Genomic DNA, 15,736 nt, shown 5'->3' on the forward strand with positions numbered 1-15,736 from the left:
CCTTTAAAAAAAATTATATCACATTTGCTAAGAGACCTTGGGCAAGTCATATCTATTCCTTTGGGCCTGAGGTTCTTTCTTTGGATAAGGGGGGATTGGACTAAAATAGTTGCCCGTTTTCCCTTGAGCTTCATAGAGCCCCTGGAGTCTCCCAGAGAGCGCTGGGAGGAGTGTTGAGTGGCCCCGTTTTGGGTCCCCGTCCTAGCCTCAGACAGAGCCGCTCTGTTGGGAGGGCACTGGGTAGTGTTCATTTGCAGAGAGGGGAAATCAGTTGGAATCTGGATGCATTTTTGAGCATCTACTATGCATCAGGCATAGTAGTACCAGGTGCCCGGCACACCAGGATGACCAAAACACAGCATCAGCCCTCGGGTAGCTTAAGGTCTCCTGGAGGAAGGGACAAGGACACAGGTAAATCCAGCATTTCTCAGCTGGGTCAAGGGCCTGGGTAGGAGAAGGGTGGAGTCCATTAAAAGGCTGATGGTGTATAGGAGCCCTGGGTGGTTTTTAAAGAACCACATGACAAGTAGAGGACAGCTCCCTTCCTTGAGTCACTGCCCAGTCACTCCCAAGAGGAAAAGAAAGAGGAAAGAGGGGGAGCCCACGTGGGGTGGTTGGGACTGCCCTGGAGCAGACTTGGGGACTTCAGCATACCAGTGTAAGCGCAGTCAGGGAAAAAGAGGACCACAGAGTCAGCCGTGAGAGCTGGCAGGGACCACAGAGGTTACCCTGGCAACCCACTCGCCCTTCTCCCCCCCATATCCAGGCTCATCTCTCTTTCCACCTCATATGCTTGCTTGGCCAGGCGAACCTGCAGTCTAACCTGTGGGCTTTGCATGGGCTGTTCCCTCTGCTGGGTCCCCTCTTGCCTCTGGCCAATTCTAATTTGTCTTTTACTTCTCAGCTTAGATATCACCTCCTTGGGGAAGCCTTTCGGATGTATATAATCCATGACTTTCCATCCCCTGCTGAGTTAATTAAATACTCTTTGCTGTTATGCCCAGCACCTGTACTCACCCATTGTAACAGTCACCTGTAATTGCTCACACTAATCTCCCAAAGCTCCTGGGAGCCTGGGAGGATGATTTACTTCCTGGAATTATCTCCATGGCCACAATGCTTGGGAATGAGTGTCCTTCCTTTATTGCCAGCTGCAGGAGCTCAGAGAGGTTAGGTGACTTGGCCAAAGTCAGATTCTCCATGAGGCTGAGAAGGGCTTGGAACCCATGGCGTGAGTCTAAAGAGGAGACAAGACGTGGTTTCTGGAGCTGTAGTCCAGGTTCTCTTTGCCCATAGCTTGGAAGTGAAAACAAGTCACCCTTGCTTGAAGATGCCCATTTTCCTTCTGTCAGAGCCGTACTCTGTGTCCTGGGTTTATCTCTAAGTGGTGCAGTCATCAACTTACTCTTAGTATTCTTAAAAACAAACGAGTTTTGTGAGAGTGAGTTAGTGTGTTTTGTCTAATTTCTATGACTTTGCCCAAGGTGCTAAAATGTTTCCCAAGTGAAACTTGTCGCCGTTTCCTATTTTGTAAATCTGGTGAGAATCAGAGGAAAGAAAAAACATCTTTACTATAACTGGATGACGTCGCAAGAGAAGTCAGGAGAACGGTAATCATGAGTCTAGGTGCGTGCGTGCACATATGTATGTGTATGTCTGGTGTGGTGTGCATGTGCGTAGTGTGTGTGGTATGTGTGTTGTGTGCACACATCTTAGGACATAGCTTGCAAGTGTGCTTACATGGTTCTTAAATGAAACCCTTGTCTTTCTTTGGCCACCGAGTAGTTCTGTAATTATTATTTAAAAGGGAATGTGAAACCACACTGATACAGCAACAAGAATAACAGCAAAAAGGAAACCTGTGCTGGCAAACAAAAGGAGAGCTGGCCAAAGCAGAAGTGGTTGAATTATCAGCAGACAGTGTTCTCCCACGACAATTAGACATGGCCCCCAAACCTTTTGTGAATAAAATGAGGCTGGTTAAGTGGCTTCCGGTAGTTTCAGCACCCGATGAAAAGCAAAGACAAAACATTAAGGCAGCTAAAGATTTAGTCAAAATAAAGGCCAGGAAGAAAGGCATTCTATTTCTCTTCTATCCAATAATAAGAGTGTCTAGACACTGCAGACTTTACTCTGATCTTCACGCAAAATGTTGGTAAATGCGTTAAAATGAGATGTTTAAGTATGGTTTTATGAAAACTCTCTTTGATTCATAAGATTTTGTTGCCATAAGAGATCTTTCAGGGCGACAAGGTTGGTGTCATGTACGTCTTTGTTTTCCTTTCTCTGCATAGTAGAAACCTAAAACAGGAAGTGATTCAGGGGGCAGAATGACTAAGACCAGTTCAAATGCAAGTTGGGCTGAGCATTTTGCTGGGAGCCTAGGGTTCCAACATCCTTTATGTTAGAATTCTGCATCTCAAAGCACACCTCTGGCCTCACCCTCTTCCCCTGGGAGGACTCAGTCCAGCCAAACTGTCACTCAGGCATAGGAGTTTGGTTTGAGTCTTTGCTTTTTGCTTGTTGTACAATCTTCAGCAAGTTGCTTAACTTCTCTGAATCGCCACATCTTTATTTGTAATACACAAGACTATTTTGAGCATTAAATGAAAAAAGTGTTTGTGAAACAATTCTGTAAACTATAATGTTTTGTGTAAATGCTATTCGAAGTTGTTATTCCCAGACCATGCCTCTAGTATGGGGAAAAAATAATAGTGGCTGAGATTTACCGGGGGCTTTTTGTGTGCTAAGGATTGTTGTAACTTGCTTAATCCCTTGTTATACCTCTTTTACAGGAAAAGAAACTGAGGCCTGGAGTTCATTCGAGGTTACCAAGTTGGTAAGTAACAGAGCTGGAATCTGACCATGGCCATCTGGTTCCAGAGTTTATACTCTTAACCACTTCGCTATAAGGAAAATTAAAGTGGATGGTAAAGGTCAGGAGATGGATTTCAGTTCAGTAGAAATAAGAACCTTCTGGCTGTGTTGAAATCAGAATATATATACATTCTTTCATTCACTCCATGAATATTTATTGAGAACCTATAAGGTTATCAAGTCAAATTAATTTAAATAAGAGCTATGATTTTGGAGGGAAGAAGATACTTCCAGCCTCTTATCATCAATAATAATAGCTAATATTTATTGAATATTTACTATATTTAGACCCTATGCTAAAACTTTACCCAAATTAACTTGTTTAAGCTTCACAACAGCCCTACAAAGTTGAGGTTCAAAGAAGAGAGGTGGCCCGGCATGGTGGCTCACACTTGTAATCCTAACACTTTGGGAGGCTGAGGCAGGAGGATCGCTTGAGGCCAGGAGTTTGAGACCAGCCTGGGCAACATAGCAAGACGCTGTCTCTACAAAATATAAAAACTTATAGGGCCCTGGTGGCTTATGATGGTAGTCCCAGCTACTCAGGAGGCTGAAGCAGGAGGATCACTTGAGCCCAGGAGTTTGAGGTTATAATGAGCTGTGATTAGGTCACTGCACTCTGGGTAGGGTGACAGAGCTAGACTCTGTCTCTAAAAAGAAAAATTAAAAAAAAAAAAAAATAAAGAAGTAACTTGCCCAAGGGCACTCTGTTATAAGGGGTAGAGTCTGTATTCACATCCAAGCAGTTGGGATGGAAAGCCAGTGCTCTTAACCACTGCAGTCTGGTTACTTCTATAGGGACCCTCATGGAAAACCATCAACTCTTTGAGCTTGGATGTCCTTTACCCTCAACAGGGTACTTTTATTTTCTACCTCTTCTTTTCTTGTGTTTCCTGGTCTCCTCACTACCCTCCATTTGACTAATCAGCCTCCAGTGAGGCTTAATCATAGAATGGGGACCCTTGGCAGAATGCTACGCAGCAGTCTCTGCTCAGGCATGCTTTTAATTTTTATTTTAATCAAACTATAACTTATATTTGTATATTATCCTGTAAAATGCACAAATATTAATCATAGAGCTGGATGTATTTTTAATATGTTATACCCATCTAACCACCACCCAAATCAGGATATACAATATTTCCATCTTTCTTTTGCAGTTTGTAGTGCCCCAAAGATAACCACTATTCTGACTTCTATCATCTTAGACTCATGCTTCTACCTTATCCAGATCCAAATATACTTGCTTAACAAAAACAAAACAAAGTAGAGATAAAAACAACACTTTAAATAGCATGGGTGATCCTGTCATTCCACCCAACAGGCGTCTCTCTTGCAGTGAGTGTGAATGGCAGCCTTGGATCTGCTGTTCCGTCTGTTGGTCTTCGTTCCCATGGCTTTTTAGAGTGTGAGCATCTTGTGCCATTGAGTGTGTTTCTCATATTTATAGATTTTAATTATCACACAAGATGGCCCCTAAATCCAAGCCAGCTATTTCATATGGTGCTCAGCCTACGAAACCAAACCCAGTGCTGCAGTGAAAACTGCTTTCTTGGACTTCGCGAGAGATGGTCTGTCTCCAACGTGAGACCTTATTGTGGGATTTTTCAAGGGGAATTTTGATTCCTTTTAATTTTAATATTATACACTAACTTTAGAAGCAAACCTTTGAGTAAGATGCAATTTTAATGTGAATAGACCTCAAATGTGGGTAAGTGGTTATATTAGATTTGGTGACGTGGAACACTTCTGGCAACGTGGTGAACTGAGCTGATTTGCATGAGTCCTTCCTGATATGAATGCAGAGTTGACTGAAATATAAGAATTATATCTAGGAGGACTCATAAGAAAGGCAAATCCACAAGTGTCAAAAGTGAAGAGAGAATTTAAGCCAAATGATTGCATGTGAGCTGAAGCCATGACCACTCTTGGGGCTTTTGTACCTAGGTATAGGCTATAGAGTCTGGGGGCTAAAGTTTTAGTGCCACAGTGGGTCTAGAAATGAGGCCTGGGCTCAAGGTAGAATTGAGTGCCTTGGAGCCTTGAAGGTTTGACCTCTGCCTGAAAAGGGGCTAGAAAAACTCTGCTGCCTGTAGAAATAGAGAGGAAGCTTGCCTTCAGTGGAAGAAAGTCACCAGCAAGAAATTAAAAACCAAGGACTGTACCATATGTAGTTGTGGAATCTATTTTTATTACCTATGAGGTACGAGACCCTTCAACCTGAAAAATTAATATAAAAACTGGTCTAGTGCCATGAAAATCCCTACCACAAACACAAAATCACTCCATAGGGATATTTCAACAACCTGTAACTAACAGGACTCCCACAGAAAGAACAACCTTCTCTGAAGATGAGTTCACAATTAAAAACTATAAACTACTCAGGAAACAAACTGCTCCAAGTAGGAAGTAATAAACACATCTAAAGGAGACTATATAATAGTATATATAAGATGATTAAGAACTAAAGATGATATAGAAATGTAAAGAAAGATGAAAAAAGAATAAGTTGATTTGAAAAGCTGCCAAATTTAAAATGAAAAATAGTCATTAAAATTAAAATCCAAGAAAAGGGTTAAATGACAGATTAGATATAGCTAAAGGGAGAATTAGTGAGCTGGAAGACAATAATGATGGTTAACGTTTGTTAAGTGCATAGTATGTGCCACTGTTCTGTGTATTTTACTTGCATTAACTCATTTAATCCTCAGAACAAAATTATGAGGAGGCATTATTATCATTATCCATATTTTATAGACAAGGAAACTAAGACATAGATAGCAGTTTAAGCCACTTGCCCAAGGTCACACAGCTGGTATTGGAGCTAGGATTTGATGCCAGGCTGTCAGGTGTGGCCTAGAGTCTGTATTTGCAATTACTACACTGTGGAAAATCACCAAGAGTAAGCACTAAGTGATAGAAAGGTGGAAATAGGAAAGAATTATAAAGAGACAAAGAGGATACTATTTATGTCTTCAGTGAAAGACTAAGGGAGAAGCAGTATTAGAAAACATAAAGATTAGATATCCTTTCAGATCTCCTCCATCCCTTAGGTTCCAAGAATTTGTGACCAGGTCAGCATAAAGGGTGAAATATTCAAAGAACGGTAGCACAGCCTCAGTTTCCACTGTAGTATGCATTGATGTGCTGGTAAATGTTCACAGCAATCTCTCTGGGAAAAAAAAAGAAGCCCTGATTTGTAGCATTTGCTGATTCCCATGATGTAAATACTTCCACCATGACTAATTTCAAACTACCAATATGATGTCACTGAACATGGAGTTCAAAAGAGATGAACACAGGACTCTTGAGCCAGTATGAACGGGCACCAGCACACCACTGCCTTTGACATTTATTTTATTTTATTTATTTATTTATTTTGACATTTATTTTATTTTAAACTCTGATTTCTGGGTTGTGCATCCGGGGGTGGAATTTTCAGGAAGTAGTAATGTCACGTGTGATATCACAGGGCCAAGAAGAGACGGGACAGGAGTAGAGCTCTGCCCTTCTTTCTTCTTTTATATTTAAAAACAAAACAAAACAACAACCTTTTGTGAATGTGGGTGGAGAAACTGGCATACTCATTACACCGTTGGTGAGAGGGAAAGTCAGCACAACCTCTTTGAAGGGCAGTTTGGCACTGTCTGCCAACATTTTAAGTGCACATGCCCTCTGATCTTGCCATTGCACTTCAAGAATTTTGTCTTATAAATCCTGTCATTCCTATAGTTACACGTGTATGCGAAGATGCATGTTAACATATATGCATTGCAGCATTATTTGTAGTAGACCCTGGAAGCAACTTAAATGTATGTCAGTAAGGAATTGATTGAATGTTGTGCCACTGTTTAAATAGTAGGTCATGTATGCTAAGGAGAAATGATTTCCAGGATACAGTCTTAAGTTAATTTTTTTAAAAAAAGCAATATCTAGGAAAGTATATGTGGTATGCTCCCAAGTGTGGAAAAACAAGAGAGTGGTATAAGTGCTCATACATACTCACCCACGCTCGTACACATGCTTGATTATGCCTAGACTAATGCAAGAGGGACACCAAAAAAAGAAAAAAAAGGCGACTAGGAGAATACTGTATTGGGAAAAGCCAAAGCCAAAGGGATTGTGGTTCTGGCGTGGGTGGAAGATATCCTTCTGTATGTCCCTTTTTTTTTTTTTTTGAAATTTTAAGCGTAAGCATATACTACTTTTTCTATTAAAAATAAATTAGTTAAAAAAAAGCTTTGTGCATGCAGGGGTGGAATTTTCAGGAAGTAGTAATGACATGTGTGATATCATAGGGGCAGGAAGAGACAACAGGACCAAGAGTGGAACTCTGCCCTTCTATCTCCCTTGTATTTAAAAACAAAACCAAACAAAATATAACCTCCCATTTTTAAAGGAGGTTAGTATATCTCCTAGGTGGGGTTGCTAATCTCCAATGGGAAACCAACATTTATTGAGCACCTGCCAAGCATCAGGCACCTGTGTTAGCTGGCTTAGTCCTCACACATCCATCCATAACACGGAAGGTCTCTCCACTGCCTGGCACTGTCTGGAACATAGAGCTTCCCAGGAAATGTGTGATAAAGGATAATCCCATCTTCAAGAAGAGGAGAGGTCTGGTAGTTGTGCCAAGTCCTGTGGCATGCAAGTAGAGGAAGCGGAATTCAATGGCAGTCTTAAAGGTATTTTAGAAACAGGGTAACCCAGCTGCTTCTTAGAAATCTGAGTTATCTGGAAGGCTTCTCAAGCCTTTTTCCCCTCCTGCCACTAAATCCCTGGCACCTCTCTTGAGACCACATAGAAGTATTCTGTCCGTATTAATTTTTTGACTGTAAGATTCTTTGCTCTGGAAAGTTGGAGCTGTGTTTCTGGACCAAACGAATAGCTGATATGCTTAGAAACAACAAAGGCAAGGAGAATTTGTCCTGCGGTGTCCTTTTTAGAATGATTTTATCTTTACAACTTTCCTGTGAAGTATGCATCATCAAAGGTCTAAGAGATACTTGCCTCTGTTCACTTGAAAATAGTGACTTTTAGGGCCTTTCTTAGCAAAATACATATTCCCAGAGGTGCTTTTATGTTGTTGTTGTTTTCTGCAATCAGCCACGTTTCTAATCCACCATGAAATATTTTATAGAACCAGAGGCTTTCTCTCTTCCCTCTCCCTTGTTACCATTTGGAAATAAATTCAGTAAGTAGGTTATTCATCTTGAAAGGGCTGCTGCTATGATGCTGTCCCGATTTGATCAACAGTAATCCAAATGGGCAAGAAAAGTGGAATGAACACTTAAGCTTATAGAATCAAAATCACATAAACCGACCTGGGTATTATGTAAGAGTGTAACATCATCTGTAACATTCAGATGAACTACTTGCAAGTGGGAGTTGTTTGACCTTGGCACTTTGTTGGTCTCTTGAGACGGTATTTTGCGGGCTCCTTTAGAGAGCACTGCTAAGCACTTTAAGTAGCATTGGCCCTATGTGCAATGTGGGCTCTAGTGGTTTTAGTTGACTTCAAGAAGAACGTGAATCAACAGTGTTATCTGACTCCTCCAAACAGTAATTCTATCTTCACTGCCTGAATAGAGATTAGAGAGTAGGTTTAAATGCTATTGCTGTGTGAGGCCTTCCCTGGTCAACTTACTCTTCCTGTGCTCCTATTGCACTGTGTAGTATTAATATTTAATTAAAGCAATTATCTTATTGGCTTTAAATAATTGCAGTTGTTTATAGCTATCTGTGAGTGCCTGGAAAGATGGCACAGATCATCTTGCTTTACTTGGCTATAGCCAGCATGCAGCATATGCCACAGCACTTTGGATTTCATGTCAGGCTTCTGTCCGCCTCGAAACAGAATCCCAACTCAAACTGGCTTCCGCAGAAAGGGGATTTGTTGGTTTATGTAACTGAAAAGTCTAGGGATGGAACCTAAGGCATGGAGGATCCTAGGCTTGCAGTGTTGCCAAGGCTTACACAGTTTTTCACTGTTTTTTAGTGCTGCCTACATTTAATTTTGGATTATGGTGCAAGGTGGCTGTTGGTGGTTGTAGCAGGAGGTAAAAAAGGCCACTTTCCCAGTAGTTAGACCAGTATTAGAATTGGGTCTCACTGTCTCTGATTGATCTTTTCTGGGTAACCTGCACACCCCTGAACCAATCCCTGTGGCTAGGTAAATGCCATGCTCTGGTTGGCCATCCCGGATCGACTGTCTGTCCCTCTTAAGTAGCTATGGTGGGGTCTGCACCTCCTGGGCACAAGGACTGAGAATGAGGGAAGGCGGTCATCTCCCAGGGAAATCAGGGAACCATTTGTGAATGGTGGGTAGGCAAAAAAGCAAAGAATGTCCAATATAGTAGGTTTTTAATCAGTGGTTACTCGGTGAATGAATTAACAGATGAATGAGCAAACAAGAGCGTGCTGCTGATTCTGTAAGCTGGTTATACAATACCCGGAGTAGGGTTTTAACAGATGGAGGCTTTGCAGAGAGGAGGGATAAGAGAGGGCCCTGAAATCAAGTCATGTAAGGATGCTATTAAATTAGCTGAAATATTTAACAAGAAATAGGAGATAGAGGAGACACATGATAGCTGTTTCCAAATGCCTGAAGGGCATTCATAGGGAAGAGACATTTGTTGGGTTCCCAATTTATATCATAGGTGCTGGGTTAGACACTTTAATTGTCATCACCCCACTTTTATTTTCATTTTATTAGACAACCAATTTATGTTGATTATAGAAAATCCAAATATGCACAAAAAAGAGAAAAAGGCAAGTCCTCCTAATAATCTTACTACTTAGGGCTAATTGCTATGAATATTTTGGCATATAGTCTTTCAATCTTTTCTCCCTATTTATAGTTGCATTTAAAAAGTTTTAAATTTAATTTCGTTAATTGCCTTTGTCACAGAGCGAAACTGTGGCTCAGAGAGTTGAGTAAACCATGCCTGGGGTTCCAGGCCCCGGCACTGACGGTGCCAGAATTCAGTCCAAGTCTGCCAGTCTCAGATGTCCCCTCTCATTTCCAGGTCTTTGACTTAGCTGCTGCATAACCAGCAGGCTGTACTATATAAGAGGGTTTTGCTGCAGCTCTATTCTGAGAATCTTGCTCTCATCCCTATTTGTTTATCTACTCATTCATCTACATTTACGTAGGCAGGAAATATTTCACTGGGTGCTTTCTGGGTGCCGGGGATAGACCAGAGAATGAGGCAAGCCCTTGCCTTCCTGGAGCTTACTGTCTAGCTGAGTTCCACATGACCTCTAAATGGTCAAATAACAGCCTCTAGGGGTGTACGGAACTGTGATATTGCCAATTGCACTAGTCCCACATCTCTGTTAGGAGGCAACCAGCAAAGCTACAAAGCTGAACGGCCGAGTTTTACATACACCTTCTGCCTGGGATTCTGCTCCTAAAGGGAATGGGGGTATATGGAGGGATGGGCGGCTCAGGGTGTGCCTCACCTGTTCTCATCCTCCCAGGGCTGGCTCTGCTAGGTGGTCCGGGGTGCATCCTACCACAGGTACATATGATGACCCTGTTTTCTCAACCCCAGGGCAGTACTCATGATATGAAGCAGGGCTAGCTGAACAGGAGGAGAGGAATGTTTCTTGAATGTGGCCTCCTCCAGTGCTTTGACATGCCTCCTTTTTCCCAGGGAGATAGGTATTATTATCCCCATTTTGCAGGGGAGGAAGGTGAGGCTTGTTTGGAGTCCTGATTTGGCCCCAAATCTTATATGCTTCCTGCTGATGTTCCTTTGATCCAGATGCATCTGGTGAGTGGGGCTTTAAAAGCTTCTGAGACTCCTTTGGTAAGTTTCATTCCATCCATTTATTTAAAGAAGTACTCATCGAGGGCCTGTGTGCAGAAACTCTGTTAGGCCCTGTGTGACCAAGGTGGATAGGGCTTCTGCTCCCAGGGAACTTAAAGTCTGAGTTAAATCATGGGAAGTGTGATGACATTTTTGCAGGATCTTTCATTCAGTGATTTATTCATCCACCCTCCAGGATGTGTCAGGACGCTTTGAGTGGCAAGTGACAGAAATCCTCATTCAGTGGGATAATTAATAGAAGCAGTGAAGTGGTCACATAACCTGAAAGTAGAGAGGTAGCATAGGTTTCAGGCACACTTTGATCAGGGTTCCGGCTTCATTTCTTTGTGCTTCTCTCAGCTCTGCACTTCTGTTCATTGGCTTTGTTCTCAGGTTGACTTCCTTCATCGTAGTGAGAGAGGAAAGAGCTACCGTCTCTCCCCAGAGCCATTGAACAAATTTTCTGAGCTTCCCTCGGATTGGATCATCTCAGGACATGCATCCATCTCTCAACCAATCAGAGTGGCAGGGGAAATAGGGTAACACCGATTGGCTCAGACCATTCAGGACCCATCCCTGGAATTGGAGATGAGGTGTGCATGAGGGAAGGATGCCTCTTGTGGGGGAGGAGTGGAGCAAAGATGTTGGCAAAGAGGCAATGACAGTCTTAGTGGGCTAGGATCACCATGAAAAGATGAGTAAGGCATTATCTCTTCTCATTAGAAACTCACCTTCCAGTGAGCTTCTTGAGGAAGGGCATTTGCATTTCTTGGATGGTAGACACTTAACATGTATTTTTGTAGTTAGTTCTCATAATATCCCTGCCAAGTAAGTAATTATTTCCATTTTAGATATGAGGAAACAAGTCCAGAGAGTAAGTTACACACCTAGCAAGCAAACAAGGTCTGTCTGTGGCTGTGGATCTCACACTACCTCCTCTCCTTTTTTGTGATAGTGGTAGAGAAAATGGATCTGTGGTCCCCAACCTCTGGTACCTGTCGGTGGCCTGTTAGGAAGACGGAGCTGCACATCACCACCTGAGCTCCACCTCCCCCGACAACCCCCCGGCCCCCGCCTCCTTTTGTCCGTGGAAAAATTATCTTCCATGAAACAGGTCCCTCGTGCCAAAAAGGTTGGGGACCGCTGAAATAGATCATTAATAGAGACCCTAAAAAGATTTGTTTAATGGCTCTTCTACAACAAGCAGGGCCTTGGGAGTAGTCACTGCTTTTCATTTCAAGCTTTTGTAAGAGGAATCCTGCCTGCTTTTTTTCTTTAACCAAGTATAGATGGGAGGAAAACTCCTCTTCCAGGTTCAGGTAAACAACAGAAAATTGAATGAGCTTCTGAGAAAACAGAACCATTGTTAACTGACAATGCCTCCGAATGCCATTAGGTTTTAAAGGAATAGAGTAGCCATTATGTAACCCTACACAATGCTGCTTTCCCTTAGGCCCAAGTTCACTTGTGCCTGTAAAATACAGAATACAGTTTTTTGGGTGGTTTATGTAAAGCCAGTGTGATTCCTAAATTAAACTGCCAAAATGAGGGCAAACAAGCTGGGTTTTCTGGTTCTCTCCAGACTCTGCAGAGACATAACATCCGACAGAGCAGGAAAATGATTTGCTGAAAATCATCTGGCAGAATATGTTCATACCGCTCCCTGCGTCCAGTGTGTGTGTCCTGCACTTCGCTGCCAGGTGAAAAGGCTCTCACTTGTTCTCAGGTCTACTGACCTCACTTACTTCCTTTTCACCGCAGCAGATACAATTTCATCGTGGGAGAAATTAATCAAAAAGGGGGAAATCCAAATGGTGGTTGACGACAAGGTGATGAATACAGTTTTCAACTTAGATTCTGTGCTTTTTGAGTTCTTGTGTCTGCTTTTTTTCCAGGTTATTACTGATGATAATTAATTTACCTATCCCCACTTAAGTCAAGTTGTCTGCTTTGCTTTGGGTCTTGGGGATAGAGAGTTGAGCAAAGCATAGTCTTCATTACTGACAGCCTTTGGTGGCCCTCCTCTAACCATATTTCCTCCCAGTCTGTCCATGTCGGTATAATTTTTGGGTTCTGATTTACTCTGGGCTGGGCAATTTCTTCAATTGGATCTTGGTAAAGGTATAAAGTAAAAGTAAATAGAACACAAGAAAGGTCTAAGGGTAAAATGCATAGGCTTAAATGTCAGGTAAAGACCAGAAAAACAGGGTTGCCAGGCTCATTGTCACCCTAGAGGGTGACCACTGTGGTTGTCCTTGGGGATGAGATTTAGGGGCTTTTTGTTACCACAGCATAACCTACCTCACCCTAATGGATGTAACTGCTACTGTCATAGAGGGAGCAGGATTCATGGAACCTGGGAGCAGGCATGTGTGTGTGTGTGTGTGCAATGCGAATATATTTATGCATGTATATGAATTTTGCTGTCTCTATAACACTGGTTCCCACACTTGTCTGCACATTAGAATCACCTGATAACGTACTAGATGAATTAATTCACAAGCTCTGGGGATGGGACATAAGCCTTAGTAATTTTTTAAGCTCTCCAGGTGATGTTTAGGACATGTTTAGGAAACATTGCTCTATGAGAATTATAATAACAGTATCATGATTGTGATGTGAAGAGGAGTGGGGATAATGGTAATGACAGTGGTAGCAGCTATCATTGGCATTTATTGGCTATTAATATATGCCAGGCAGTACCCTGAGTGTTCTACGAACATTGTCACTCCTAATCCACACTGCAGTTTGCAAGACAGCTTTGTAGGCAGCAGGAGGAAAGGAAAGGGTCATACTCTTCTAACTGATGTCAGCCACAGAAATGGCTAACCCAGATTGTCAGGTAAAAGACCAGAAAGATGGGGTTGCTGGGTTTTCCTTGTTGACCCCAGAGGGGCCATTGTGGTCATCTTTAGGGCTGAGTTTGGGGTTATTTGTTACCACAGCATAACCTATCCCATCCTGACAGATGCAGCCATCCTTTTAATAGCCACAGCAGATTCAGGAGTCCACGTTCAAAAGCATATTTTGCAAAGTTGTAAATCGAGGGTGAGTTTCCTTTGGCTTGTGGCTTGGACAGAGAAAAGAGTGCAGCAAACCAGGCTATTAATCTTGGGTTGGTCGATTCATCCATCAAAACCACTCTATGTGTCTCAAGGAATCAGGTTAAATAAATTAATACAATATTACCTTGTGTTTCTGTAACACTTCTCAAAGGAGTACACAGTGGTATGCAAACTTCGTGCCATTGTTAGTCATTTTCTTACATCCTAGAAGGATTGTTCGTTACCTTAAGGTAAAGAGAGAAACTAAGTTACCTTGAAATGTTTATCTAATGTCCATATAATTTTCTGACTGGAGCCTTGATGCGTAGGTAGGAGTTTGGCCAGGAAATGTGGGAATGTGGGGGAAGGTGTTCCTCGCAGAGAGAATGCCATGGGCAACGGCACAATAGCAGGAAATAGTATTTACAGGAACTCTGTGAGCAGTTTAGTATTACTACCAAGAAAGATACCACTCCTGCCAGGTGCGGTGGCTCCCATCTATAATCTCAGCACATTGGGAAGCTGAAGCAGGAGGATTGATTGAGGCCAGGAGTTCCAGACCAGCCTGGGAAACCTAGTGAGACCCCATTTCTACAAAAAAATCAAAAAATTAGCCAGATGTGGTTGTGTTCATCTGTAGTTGCAGCTACTCAGGAGGCTGAGGCTGGAGGATTGCTTGAACCCAGGAATTCGAGGCTGCAGTGATCTGTGATCATGCTACTGCACTCCAGCCTAGGCCACAGAGCAAGACTGTCTCAAAAAAAAAGAAAAAAACAAAAACCACTCCCACTATTATAGGTGGTTGGGAAATCCCATAAAACCTGCATTTCCACTTATTTCTTCATCATGCAGCACATACATCTAATATTTTTTTAATAGTGGAAGAGATTTGTGTTTTATGTGGGCCAAATAAGGATAGTAATTTAATAGACCCCTTTTTATCCTGAAAGATCACACTAGATGCCATACCAAATGCTTCATACTGCTTATTGGTAGAGATATTTTACAGGATGTTGTTGATGCCTCAATGACCCAGACTCACGTTCGGAAATGAACTCAGCAGTTCTCTGACTGGGTAGACATGAATCCCTTTGACCTCAGCCTGGGCCCAGACTCCGGGACTGGGGGATTGTGCTTCTGTGAACCCACCCTGGGCTCCTGGACAAGTTCCTTAACCACTTGGGCCCTGCATTTTCATAAGCATAAAATGTTGGATTGAAGATGAATTCCAAAGTTTTTTCTACTTCTGAAATTAGGTGATTCACTCAGGAACTCTGATGCAGGCACTGATAAACAAAGGTGGCCTATTAAATAAAAATGCTAAATAAATATTGAAATGGACACTATAAACATTTTCTCCAAGTCTGTGGGTTGAGACAAGACCAGAGCTTAGGCAAGGTAACGTTCTCCTCTTTGCCCTCCTCTGTGCATAACAACTGGGATGAGGGATGCATGCTCATTAAACCTGTGTTCTAACATGAAATCAGCAGCAGGATTTTAGAGAGGAAGCTAGCTAAACCAGTTACACTTCTTCTTCACTTGGACCATATCGGTTATTGTTTCTTAAAGGCTTGTGCAGTGTCTTTGCTTCTGTAGCCTCAAAAAGTGACTGTGAGAACCTAAGCTCTTGCACACTCTTAGTTCATGTTTGACTTATTCCCATTGTTCTGTCTAAAGCTCTGTATTTAAAATATTACACTAAGTCACTCAGCTAGTGATCTGATCATTTAGGCTACTTTGCGGGGGGGGGGGGGGTGCTAAATCTTACCTTTTCGTGCTGATTACCTGATTCCCTTCTGCCAGGGCTGTAGCCACGATGGGGATTCAGAGTAGGGTTAAGACCCTAGGCCTGTGCTGACTCAGGCTGGACCGATGCCATCTCTTTGACCAGCTGCCACTGTTTATTGAGCGCATGCCTTGTGCCAGGCTCAGTGTTCTCACTGGGGATACAGTGGTGACAAAACAGTGTGGCCTCTGCCCTCCTGGAGCTCACAGTGTTCA

The 15,736-nt window shown here is 42.5% G+C and overlaps 1 protein-coding gene across 1 annotated transcript in view; it reads left to right on the top strand.

Annotated features, from left to right (window-relative positions):
• Positions 1 to 2,792: 2,792 nt before the first annotated feature.
• FAM49B (family with sequence similarity 49, member B) overlaps positions 2,793 to 15,736 on the top strand; it is a 129,994-nt gene continuing 117,050 nt past the window's right edge. The window contains exon 1 of the mRNA XM_012645499.1: positions 2,793 to 2,839. The gene's annotated coding sequence lies outside the window, so the exon portion shown is untranslated. The remainder of the gene's footprint in view (positions 2,840 to 15,736) is intronic.

The sequence above is a fragment of the Propithecus coquereli genome, unplaced genomic scaffold, assembly GCF_000956105.1.
Source record: "Propithecus coquereli isolate 6110/MARCELLA unplaced genomic scaffold, Pcoq_1.0 Scaffold234, whole genome shotgun sequence".
Classification (NCBI taxonomy): Eukaryota; Metazoa; Chordata; class Mammalia; order Primates; family Indriidae; genus Propithecus; species Propithecus coquereli.